Source organism: Bactrocera dorsalis, chromosome 5 (genome assembly GCF_023373825.1).
Source record: "Bactrocera dorsalis isolate Fly_Bdor chromosome 5, ASM2337382v1, whole genome shotgun sequence".
NCBI classification, from domain to species: Eukaryota; Metazoa; Arthropoda; class Insecta; order Diptera; family Tephritidae; genus Bactrocera; species Bactrocera dorsalis.
The window spans coordinates 47,728,469-47,742,129 of record NC_064307.1 but is presented as its reverse complement, the minus strand read 5'-3'; the positions used below and the strand labels follow the sequence as shown (position 1 = coordinate 47,742,129).

The window sequence follows — 13,661 nt, the reverse complement described above, 5'->3', positions numbered from 1 at the left end:
ACTAACCCTAGAAGAGAGCAAAACAGAAGCCGTACTTATTACTGTCAGAAAACCCAAGTAGTTGCTACATTCTGCACAAAAGGCGTAATCATAACCACCCAGCCATCAAGTATTTAGGAATTATTCTTGATGCAAGAATGTCGCATCAAGAACACGTGGCATATACAAAAATATGCAGAGCCTAATCCGGTTAATGCGGATCCGCGAACAAAAACCAAATGGAGCCGACTACTAGCCTGAGTATTAAAGTCAGTTGCTCTATTCGGCGCACAGATATGGAAGCTCTCGAGATTGAATCGTGTCCGCTCGACCTATTTTCCACATTTCGTACGGTATCTGAAGATGCTGTCCTAGTAATCGCGGGCATCTTAGCCAAAGAGCAAATACACTCTTTGAATGACCACAACAATAAAAGAGAAAGCCAGAGCAGATACGATAAAGCTCTAGCAGAAACGATTTGAAGACAACCGAAATGATGGCTGGTCATTTGAACTAATCCCAAACATTGAGCCATGGCTAAATAGACTACACGGCGAAAAAGACTTTCACTTAACCCTAATTCTCATAGAACACAGTTTTTTTAAATCATATTAGAAGCGATTCAAACACGAAAACAACGACTTTGGGGACAAACACTGAACAAGGAGTTAAGAGACAAAACGAGTTAGGGGCAAGTAAATGCAGTTTACTACTAAATGCATTATGAGTAATACTCCTCTCGACATAACACTGACGGTGGTACCGGGAAATCAGTAGAAGACAGTAGTTCGGTTTAAAATTTCACACTCCCTTGGGGTTCAGGTTTTCTGTGCTTCCACCTCGTAAAAAAAGCAAAAAACTTCTTACTTAAAGTATCAAAGTTTCTAAATGAACATTTGAATTAGTGCTTTATTTTAGAAGCATTTACTTCTATTCTGATACATCTGTGCGTCCTAGAAATTTTGTACCGAATTCTACCCATTATCGTGGGTAAAATTAATGTTACACAGTTTTTTGTCAAGTGACATTTGACCGTTAAAGCATTCTGCTGTCAGAACTGGGGCAACTCATTATATGAAAAACCACCCGCGATAGTGATATTACCCCGCCCTATTTAATGACTTTTCATATAAATTTGCCACGATATTTGTAACGCCCAGAAGGAAACTTCGGCGACCCTATAAAGTATATATATAAATAATGAGCTGAGCTGTGACGATTTAGTCATTTCCAGCTGTCTGTCTGTAAGTATGTGAACTAGTCCTTCAGTGTTTAAGACATCGATCTGAAATTTTGCATACGTTTTTATCCAAAAAGCGGTCAAAACCACCGATATTGGACTTTTATACCATCTCTGTATGGTTGCGGAACAAACTGAACGATATAATCAAGTTCTTGTATGGAATTTTTTGTATCTGTGAAGTGTATGATAGCTTCGGTGCAACCTAAGCTTAGGTTGTAAACGTTTCATGTTTAGTGGGAGTTCGTTATAGTTTCTGAAGTCGACGCTACTCGAATGAGCTCGATTTTGGTCACGCCTGGACACACTGTATCTATTTTGATCAACTTGTAAATGAGCTTCCAGTTTTTTTATTGTTTTTAGAAAATTGTTTGAATTTATTGGAGATTAAAAGATAAACCTGTACAGAAAATTTCATAATTTTGTCATCATAGTTTTATCTCAAACATTTAATAGCGACGACATAAATTTATGTTACTCATACACCGGGTCTGCAATTACAATCCAGTATACGAAAAATTTATCTATTAATTAGGTTTCGAAATTGACGCCTAATAACTAAACAGACATAATTTTTAATATTTATCATAACCTCGACTAGATGATATTAAATAAATGTTGCTCATACGCCATGTACCAAAAGTCTCTAATTCGTAGAATTAAAATATTATTTACTGGCAAAACTACATCCATGTGCTTTCACTATTTTATTAACTCTCAGCGAGTCATGATTTCGAATCCCAGCCGGAAAGTCCGTTTATAATTACAAGCTACTTACGACACCATAAAGTATGAAATGCTTTTGAAAATTATGAAACTTACTACGACCTACCAACACCGCCAACCAACTATTAGTTGCTAAAGTCTTCATTTATTTCAGAAGCCTCTGTTCATTTGCACCCGAATTCAAATTTGATTGATGTATGGAAATATTATATGAAACATGAAACATACCCATACTCTTGCACATAATCAGAAATAAACTAAAGTTACATAAGCAATGTGAACAATTTATTGAAAGCGATAACCTGCTTTCACGGGAGTAACTGGAGTCATCGAATTTCACAAACGGAAACGTATAAGAATCCAGATGAGCTAGTTATTGAGACCTTGCTGTCAGGCCTTTCAAATGCTGTCGAGTTGATTGCCACTTCGACGACGAGTTTTTGTGGGGAATTTTCAACGAAACTCCATTGCCTATCACTAAAGCATAACGGCTAATAAACACACACTCCCGCTGGATTGTTGAAGATGTACAAAAAACCCGTCAACAACGAAAAAGTGGCATCGCTTGCTTTTGAAATGTCGACAGTATGCATAGAGTTGAAACAACAATAATATAGGGGTTATGCAACAAATGATGACAGCGAGCGCATGTGAATGCGTTACCCAAGAGTACCCACACAGGCAACTATACATGAATATATAGTATTTTACATTCGCTTGAAAAACGAGAGCAATTGTCATGAAATTCGAGAATTGTGCCACTGCATACAAATAGAAATGGAAATTTATTCCGCAAGGCAACGCCGAAAACAAAGCATTGTGTCAAAATATTATGAAAGTACTGCGCACTCGGATATTACGTACCTTCGTTTCAGCGGAGAAAGGTCGATTGCTGTCAAAATCGATATTTTGGAATATGGAACGCCAGATTTGTATTATCTTTACCCTTGACTCTTTTTCCAATTGTTTTTTGTGCTTAGACTTCACAAGTAGAAGCAGCATCATTTGTCTAGGTAAATATATAATTTTGACTGGAGAGGGAAGAGTTACGACAAACGTTTGAAATTCAGGATGAGTAAGATTCCTGTTCTTAACTTAACTTAACCAAACCTAACAAGTGAACTGAACTTTTTTCTTTCCAGTTCTCAGATGATCTTTTCGCATACAAATGGCCGCAACTATGTCTTAGACAGGTCTTCCTTGAGTCCAAATTTCGATGTCTCGTTCGAACACTTGGACTGGTAACTAGCGAATGACAGCCATGATGTTGTGCTCCAACTCCTGAATCGAAACGGGATTGTGTACATAGACTTTCGACTTTACATATCCTCACAGGAAAAAACCTAACGGTGTAATATCACACTATCTTGATGGCCAATCGACCGGCCCAAAACGTAAAATTATCTGCTGACAGAAGTGATCTCTGAATAAATCCATTGATTGATGCGATGTGTAGGAAGGAAGGATGTCTTGTTAAAACCAAATGTTGCCGAGATCACAAGCTCAAGTTCAGGTATCAAATAGTCGGTTATCATAGCATGATTTTGGAAAAAATCTGAACCGATCTCGCGCCAAGTCCCAAAAACGCGATTCACTCATTTGGGCCAATATATAGATATTTGTTGATAACATTCTGTTTATGTCCATTTATTGTATATTTGAAAACAGAAAATTTCTCTTTTTCCATGATTTCTCATCAATTTTCCGTGTGTGCACCGGTGATCACGCGGCCCCATCAAGTAATTTTCTTTATGGAAGTGTGAAATTTTTCACTTTCTGTTTTCAAATATACAATAAATGGACATGGACAGGGAGTAAAATTGCTTGCTGTGTCCGCGTGATCACCGATGCACACTTAACATATTTTGGACGAATTAATTCAGCTAATTTGAAGAAAAAATAAAAGATGTCGGAGAAAAAACTTTGTGAAAAAGAGATAAATCAAACTTTGAATGCTTAATCTGTGAGATTTTTGTGACTCAGAAGACGATGGTGATGTTAATAGAGACAAGGATTCCATTCCTTCTAGTAGTTGCGATGAAGGGTCACATTTGAATGTTATAATTGTTTTTATGGTAAAAAATCGTTTATTTCAATATAAAAAGGAAAAAAATACTATTACAAAAAACAATCCACCAGTTCTCATTGAACCAAATAGCACAATATTTTGACCGCCGCTGACGCATTATTAGTATGCAAACTACTCAGGCCAAGCCCAATTTAACGTTCTTCTGGGACCACAGATTCATTCCAGGTATATAAACCCAATGTAAATTGCGGGACTTATGCCACATTCACGTTTAAAGACATTAAGGTTGGGTGTAGATGTGAACACGCAGCACAAACGAGTCCTCAGGTCGTGTGCATCGATGCCGTACATGGCGCTAAATGTGTTAATCTCATCAGGTTGCCGAGTTATTACGAATAGCGCCGAATCGGCTGTCTTCGTGTACACTCTCAGCTACGACTGTTATATTTTCTTCACTGCGTGTTGGACGTGGGCTATTCGCTCGAATATTACCCAATAATGAATGCCATCTTGAGATGGGTGATGGTGTTGCGAATAGTACGCTCAGTAGGCTGATTATGTTGGTCATAATTTGAAGAAGAGCTCGAAACAAATTCTTTACAAAAAATTAATGTTCGCAATAAATTCTTTCCATGATGAAAAGCCAAAAATCTCTATTTTCGTAAACCAAAAAAGAAAAAAAATGAAAAATTGATATTTTAACACTCTTTGAAAAAAAAATCAATGATTTGTATGTGTACCTTTGCCTTCTATAATGGTTTCCAGTATTTTATTCATAGAATGCACCAAATTGTATGTAAGCTCTGGAATAAGATTTACCAGATTTCCTAAAATGCAACCTTCACCCCAGTTTTGCTTTAACTTTGCGCTTTATAAAGGCCTACAGATGTTCCATGGGATCGAGGTCTGGACACTAGGGAGGATTTGGCAAAACTTTTTTCACATTGTACAGCGGCTATTAACCATATTACTCTTATCATGAATAAATTAAATTTTAACTCATTGGTACAAATTACAAAATTACAAAAACTTACTATCATGGTGGCTATATAGTATATCTTTGAAATATAGTTAACGTTTCGCAATATTTCTTCCTCTTGCTTGCTTTGTGGTATACTCGTATACACTTTAAAATCGGGTGACAGCAAAAAAGTCCCGAACAGTTTGGTAATGCCAGCTATTTTCAACTCCTTGTCGTTGGCGGCTGCGGATATTTTATGGCGTTCCTTGATACTCCAAGCAACTTTACTGTCCTGGGACGAATAAACTTTTTTGGGTGTTGTTCAATCATCAAATCTTCCAACTCCACCAGTACTTTTGAATTTAGAAATATTGTGGGTTTTTTGACAAAATTGCCCATTTCGCAACTACTTTTGTCTCTTGCCAATGTTTGACTCACTAAATTTTTTTAGCGAAAATTAGCATAAAGGACTTCAAATAGTATTTGAATCACTCATTCTGTCTCTGAGTTAATAAAGTGCATGCAAAAATTTATATGATTTTATGAAAACACAATTGTTAAGCTCATTTCAATGCCATAATTGGTAGGTGTAAATAAATAATGAACGATTCAAAGCAATTCGTATTTGTTCAATTAATTTGCAGAAATTCCGCAAATAAATTTGCGTTCAAAATATGAAATACTTTTTTTAAAAATGAGTATGTAACATACATCTCTCATAACATTGAACAAGGGAGACAAGGGCGCACACATTTCACAGAGAAAGTATGGAGTGAAGTATGCTTTCCACCACAAGCCAACAAGCCGCTTGTCGAATTTGTTCAAAAGCTAGTCAATTAGACACACCGAAATGCCGCCGAAAGCCAATTAGGTTGCATATATAAATGGAAAATTTTCGATACTCGGAAATTTGAAGTATTGCCACGCGAGCACTTAAATACATACATATGTAGGTGAGGTAATATATTTGCTGATAAATTGCGGCAAAAAATTGTTTACACTTTTTTTGCATTTGAAATAAGTTTTTGAAGTTTAAATTGTAATAACCGGTTGCTTGGTACTGTGGCGATTACTGATATGATTGATGTGAAGACAAAGGTTATTAATAATGACATATAAAATCGTGTTGGCAGATGTAGTTAGTGCGCGTTATCGCCACATTACAAGAATAGAGGGCAAACTGCACAAATGAAATTTTCTGCTACATCACCCGATGTGCTTCAGCTGCCGATTTCTTTGAAAATCCACACTCCCCCAAATTTAGATTATTTGGCAAAAAATTAGAAATACTCGCTCAACCAAAGTCACTAATATGGAAACACAGTTTATTTTTCAAATATCAAAGTTAAGTCCTGCAATTATAGGAACCATCTATTGACAAACAGCGAGTTACGCACCTAATATAAAAACTATAAGTAAGTAGCATCTTATAAAATTCTAAATATTAGCATGTATTAGAAATTATAGGGTACAGCAGGTACCCCTAAACGAATATTTAATATTCTATTGTCTACTAGGATCGATATTTTATCCTCGGGAGATATTTTGATCTCCTTAGATGTTGTTGTATCTCTTTCTGTAGCTAACTGAGATATTTTACTGCACATCCAAGAATGATGTTTTCCTTATTAGTTAAAATGGTTTCGGTAGTCTAATTTGTGCTTCTGTAGTATCTGTAAACAACTCCGAACTTTTTTTAAATGTTTTGGACAGAAGACAAGCAGTTTTACCTGAATTAAATAAACAAGAAACAGAAAAACAAAATTTTAAATTTAATTGGTGGCGAAAAAGTAGTTTAGTTGTTTATATGGAGTGTGTAGACTCACTCAATATTATTAATGGTTTTTTCACCACACTGTATGTTCGAAGTACAAGTTTATATGAATACATACAAGGTGTGTTTCAAAGTAAACAGGACCTCTTAAAAAACAGAACAAACGGTTTTTTCGGCAAAATCAATTTATTTTATTCAAAACAGTCTCCTTCTGCATCAATACAGCTTTTTGCACGGTCCAAAAGCATGTCGAACGAGTGTTTTAGCTCGTTGGCCGGTATGGCCGCCAGTATGCCGGTGCTTTCCTTTCATGGGAAAATGCAGTTTTTCGAAAAGGAAGAAGTCGCACGGTGCCAAACGAGGAGTAGGTAATGCCTATAATGTGATTTTTGGTCAAATAATTGGTCACAAGCGTCGAATCGAATGTTGAATTCCGAGCAATTTGTGGTCGTCAGTCAATTTGTGCGAAACAAACCGTGCACACACCTTTCATAAGCCCAAATGTTTGGTCAAATTGCGATAAATCGATGTTTTGGAGATATTCAATTCCATTTCCATGAGTTTCAATGATGATTTCGGCTGATTTTTGATGAATTCACGCACAGTTTCGCTGGAATTTCCGGTCATCACGGATTTTGATTGGCCATTCTCGTGCACTCTGCTACGGGATAGGCAATCATCACCAAAAACTTGTTTCATCAATTGAAACGTTTCGGTAAAAGTTTTACCAATTTTAAAACACAATTTAATGCTTGATCTTTGTTCGAAGCTCATTTTCGCACCGATAACACAAACATACTGACACTTAAAACGCAATAACTTCACTTCCAATGAATGAAATGTCATGAAATTCTGACTGAACAATCGATAAATACAGCAGATTCTAACGCATTCTTCTTCTTCTTAATTGGCGTAGACACCGCTTACGCGATTATAGCCGAGTTAACAACCGCGCGCCAGTCGTTTCTTCTCTTCGCTACGTGGCGCCAATTGGATATTCCAAGCGAAGCCAGGTCCTTCTCCACTTGGTCCTTCCAACGGAGTGGAGGTCTTCCTCTTCCTCTGCTTCCTCCGGCGGGTACTGCGTCGAATACTTTCAGAGCTGGAGTGTTTTCGTCCATTCGGACAACATGACCTAACCAGCGTAGCCGCTGTCTTTTAATTCGCTGAACTATGATTCGTCGTATATCTCGTACAGCTCATCGTTCCATCGAATGCGATATTCCCCGTGACCAACGCGCAAAGGACCATAAATCTTTCGCAGAACTTTTCTCTCGAAAACTCGCAACGTCGACTCATCCGTTGTTGACATCGTCCCTATAGCAGGACGGGAATTATGAGTGACTTATAGAGTTTGGTGTTTGTTTGTCGAGACAGGACTTTGCTTCTGTCCTCTCTTTTGCTTCTGCGTAGGATTTCTAGCCTGACATTGTTGGTGGTGTTTACGCTAGTTCCAAGATTGACGAAATTATCTACAACTTCACAGTTATGACTGTCAACAGTGACCTTATACGCGATGTTGAGGAGGCTTGTCCCACGGTAGTTGGCGCAGATTATGGGGTCTCCTATTTTATGGATTGGGCAGAGGACACCTAGATTCCAATCGTTAGGCATGCTTTCGTCCGACCATATTTTACAAAGAAGCTGATGCATGCTCCTTATCAGTTCTTCGCCGCCGTGTTTGAATAGCTTGGCCGGCAATCCGTCGGCCAATGCCGCTTTGTTGTTCTTCAGGCGGGCAACTGCTATTCGAACTTCGTCATGGCCGGGCAAAGGAACGTCTGCTCCATCGTCATCGATTGGGGTTCGCCTTCTCCTGGTGTTATGCGTTCACTGCCATTCAGCAGGTTGGAGAAGTGTTCCCTCCATAATTTAAGTATGCTCTGGGCATAAGGGGCTAGATCACCTTTGGGGGATCTACAGAAGTATACTCCGGTCTTGAAACCTTCTGTAAGCCGCCGCATTTTTTCGTAGAATTTTCGAGCGTTACCCCTGTCGGCCAGTTTATCAAGCTCTTCGTACTCACGCATTTCGGCCTCTTTCTTCTTCTGTCTGCAAATGCGTCTCGCTTCCCTCTTCAACTCTCGGTATCTATCCCATCCCGCACGTGTTGTAGTCGATCGTAACGTCGCGAGGTAGGCAGCCTGTTTTCTCTCCGCTGCGACACGGCACTCCTCGTCGTACCAGCCTCGTGGAGGCTGAATTTACCGACCGTATTGGCAAAGATACCTTTTTTGCCCACCCTGGCGTTGAAGTCGCCAAGCACGACTTTTACCACCTCTCTTTTCAGAGCCTTACAAACACAGAGCTTATTTTCGCAATAAGTGCAGTTTGATTTTTATGCATTTTCTATTCACAGTTTGAATATATATTTTCCCGTCGCTGACTATAATTTAGCAACTTTAATTATGGAACCATCAACATCGAGTATTTATAAAGATTCATTTATATTCACTTTGTGCGTAATTGTGATTTTCACATTTTGGTCGTTTTTTTCGGAAACCTACCTTAATAAGTTTATTTTCCTACAGTTTAAGTTTTAAAAATTGGAAAAGTTAGTGAGCACGGGATGATCAGCCGGAAATTTTTTAATTATCCTGTAATATGTATATTTATGTACTTAATTGGAAAAAATTGTGCGGTTTTTTTGCGTTTTGGCGTTTGCTCGCATTTATGTATGTGCCTATGTATTACCTTTTGTTGTAGTTTAGTTCGAAGCATTTTTTACTTTGTTTTGATTATTTGATTATTTTTATTTTATACGTACAAGTACAAATGTGAACTGCATTGATCTTTATTATTTTAGTTGTAAATCGTCAAGTAGAATCCAGTGTTGCCATACTATCTTAATTTAATAATCTTTTAGTGGTTGATTTAACTTTTCATTTCAGGTGTTAGTTCAAAAACAATTTTTGTCAATCGTAGGGAGCTCATTCAAATAATATTTTGTTGTGAAAAAATCACAACTGATGAAAAGTTTATTTTTTTAAAAAATGAATTGGAAAAACAAACAAAATTTCAGCAAGTGACTAAAGAAGAATTGAATAAAACATTGAACCGCCTGAAGTCTGAATTTAAACTTCGTTGGAACAAATCGTACCGAAAAATAGACGTTTTTAATGAAATTAATAAAACATGGCTGGATTGCTCAATTTGTTTTATGAAAAATTCAAGCCATAAAGGTGGTCGGCCTGAGATCTTTTGAAGAAAGCTCAGAGCGTACCAAACGAATGAAAACAAAAGATTTGAGGGAATCTACGCCAGTTGATGTCCTGAGTTATGCTACTCAAATGAAATTAAGGGAATCGGGTAAAGTGAAGGCATCAAAACTTTTGATGAAAAGCTTATCTCAGAATTATGATAGCGTAAATATGTGTTCAAAAACTTCATCAGGCCATTACGGAAGTACTTGTTTGTCAGGTGAAGATGCTTTGGCTGTCGTGGTAGATGCCAAGTTTCCAAAAAAAAATGTAAATGAAGACTAACTACAGAAATGATTCTGTGAAGTATAGCCTCAATTTTCCAAAGGCCAACGCAGAGTATTTCAAACAAAAGTCACATAAAATCATTGAGAATTCGCAGAAATGAAAGACAAACGAAAGAAAAAGAAGTATAACTTCAATAATGCACAAGCATACAAACATACATATGCGCACACATGTGAATATGTCACCAACCAAAAATTGAAACATTGTTCTACAGAAACAACAACAGCATAAGCATGCAACATTGTGTTGTTGGTAAAAAAAAGCCGAGCTGTGCCGAAAGAAACGATCGCCGATTGTCAACACTTCCCTTGCTACTCGAAGATCTTCGCAGACAAGGTTGCGTTAGATTCATAATGAGCAAGGTTGCGCAACTTGCATTTAACGCAACCTTTTCCGAAATCGTATAAGAAGTATAACTTCAAAAAATACACGATCTACATACATTCATTAGCCACTACTAGTCATAAGTTAACCGCACCAATAAGTCACGTTAAGTGTGTTTATTCTAGTGACAAGGCTAAAATGAACTCTTATATCGATATTCTGGTTGAAACGATTGTCTCATGTCACTAAATAACTATTGTGACAATTAGAGACATGAGACAATCGTTTCAATCAGAATACCGATATTAGTCTGAGAATGGACTTTTTTATGCCAATGTTTGCAAACACTCAAATTTAAATGTAGTTGAGTTAGTGTTAAACCCAGGCCTATGCTTACCAACTTTTATTTAATTGAATTCGAAATAAAAGTAATTAGCTAAATACTAACTCAAATACGGATGAGTCTAGCCTATTGACGGGGAGTGTATGCCCATATCTACAAATCGAGCAATAACTCAGAGCATTGTTACTTTCGTGAGAGCAACCGCTAGCCAGACGGCGCCAGCGCAACTCAGCTTGCCGGTTGTTATCATTTTGTGTATTGTCCTTAAAAACGCTGAGTTTGTTGTATTTGAGTGACTCAAGAGAGCAATGCCGAGACGATCGTTGGTGTAGAAAAATGATTTAGCTTCAGTATAGCGTGAGTCGTGAAGCTTTTAAGTTCAGTAAGTAAAGTATGTTTATTGAGTTGTGTTGTGAGAAGTGTTCTTAATATTTAAAAATATACTTACATACAAAAGTATATAGTATAATATACATATGTAAGATGAAATATCGGAAACCTGAATTTCTATTACTGTTGTTTCTGAACACTATTACAATAACAAGGTAAGCAACATATTAATTTACGCATTTTTATTAAATTAGAACGGAAAAGAACACTTCTATAGGCGCTTAAATTATCTGTATGTATACTGAAATATGAAGCTGGTCCGACGCAAAGTGCAAATCACATAACAACAACAAATTCCAATGTTTATATTATTGTTTGCAGAAATTTAGCCGGTAGAACGGTATTTGTTGTTAGTTCTTTTCAATTTGTTTATAGAGCAATTGAGCGGATAAAACTTTCAAGCCACCTACCTAGTGCTGTCATAGTGTGTGATCCGAGTTTTAAAACGAAAAAATTAAATATAAGTATGTACATAAATATTAGAGATGAGCGATATTGCGATTTTTGAATCACTGTGATTTCAGTGATTGCTATTTTTAAATCACTGTGATTTTATATTGCTATTGCGATCGCAACTAAGTCGACGTTCAAACGTTGTTGTTGTTGTTGTAGCGGCAGATTCTGCCAATTTGACACTGTTTGGCCGAATAAAATTTCGGGTCTGTTCCACTTACCACTTCCGTAGGTTTTCCGCCTTTCTTGTCACTACATTTTCGCAAATATTAGAGCGGGTCGGCTAACTGACACTTAGAGCGTATTGCATAGTTCATTTGTATGTTAGTACAGATTAGGCCATTTAAAGTTGACCCATTTGTTTCTAAAAAAAAAGAACAAAAGAAAACAATGTTTTTTGTTCATTTCAAAAATAATTTATTTTGGTCCAAGGGGATTTGTTTCAGCTAATATTTAAAAATTAGATCGCGTAAATGGGCACCTTTAGCTTTGACAGCTAAATGCACTCTTTTTTCGACATTTTCCATGACTTTGGCCAATGTTTCGGATGATATGGCGGCTGTTTCACGTCGAATGTTGGCTTTCAGTTGAGCTAAGGTCTTTGGCTTATTAGCGTATACCTTGGATTTTAAATAACCCCACAAATAAAAGTCTGGTGGCGTCAAATCTGGTGATCTCGGTGGCCAGTCAACATCACCATTTTTCGATATCAATCGCCCGGGGAAAAATGGTCGCAATAAATTGATTGTTGGTCGAGCTGTATGGCATGTAGCCCCGTCCTGTTGAAACCAGAAGTTATCCATGTCATTTTCGCGAATAATGGGTATCACAAAATCCGTTATCATGGCTCGATAACGCTCACCATTGACTGTTGTCGTGGCTCCATCATCGTCTTCGAAAAAATACGGTCCGATGATCATATTCGCGCAAACACCGCACCAAACTGTTACTTTTTGGTCGTAAAGAGGCTGTTCTTCAATTAATTGAGGATTTTCGGTGGCATAAAATCGGCAATTTTGCTTGTTTACGCCTCCATTCAACGAGAAATGTGCCTCGTCTGACATGATGAGTTTTCGCCAAAAGTCAAGTTCGTTTTCAGCCATTTCGATGGCCCATTTGCCAAAATTAAGGCGTCGCGGATAATCAGCTGGGTTTAGTTTTTGTGCCATTTGAATTTTATATGGAAACATCTTCAAATCTTTATGAATTATGCGTCGGAGTGTGGTGCGAGAGATGTCTAATTCCTGAGAGCGGCGATAACTCGATGTCGATGGAGTCTCCTCAATACTGGCTCGTACAGCTTCGATATTTTCATCAGAACGTCTTGTGCGTTGTCTGGATGCATGACTGGCATTACTGAGATTACCGGTGTTCACAAATTTTGCGTATAAAGACTTAATTGTGTTCTTAACTGGAGCACTTTTCACTTTATTTTTTTTGCGAAACGCACGTTGAGTTAACACAATTGAAAAGTTATTTTGAATATAAAGCTGAACAATTTCAGCGCGTTCTTTTGGAGTGTACTGTTCCATGGTATAAATTGTCTTCGAATGACGCTTCTAACGCGGTATGACATTAGCCGATTTGTCAGCGCTGTTAAAAGTTACAGCGTTGCCAGATGGGTCAACTTTAAATGGCCTACCCTGTATGATGGTTTCACACATTTCTTAGAAGAAATTACCATTAGTGTGGTTGATAATTTGTTTGTTTAGAATACCCGCTTTTAATATTTTCAAGACCAAATAATTAACGCGAGTTTCCTAATCTTTGGGAAAATATTAAAAACCCGTAATTTTTTTATTCCATCATTTTTTCTGAAATTAATTAGTTACAATTCTCGTTTTCATCACAAAATGCTTTATATAAGAACGTTACACTCAAAACTTCAAACCGCTATGACGAAAAATAGCATATACGATATATACAATACCCTGAAGAAAATTGTTACGGCTGA

General features: G+C 37.3%; 1 pseudogene; it reads right to left on the bottom strand.

Moving 5' to 3' along the window:
* Positions 1–10,147: 10,147 nt before the first annotated feature.
* On the bottom strand, positions 10,148–10,225 carry LOC125779083 (small nucleolar RNA U3; annotated as a pseudogene).
* Between the last annotated feature and the right edge of the window lie 3,436 nt (positions 10,226–13,661).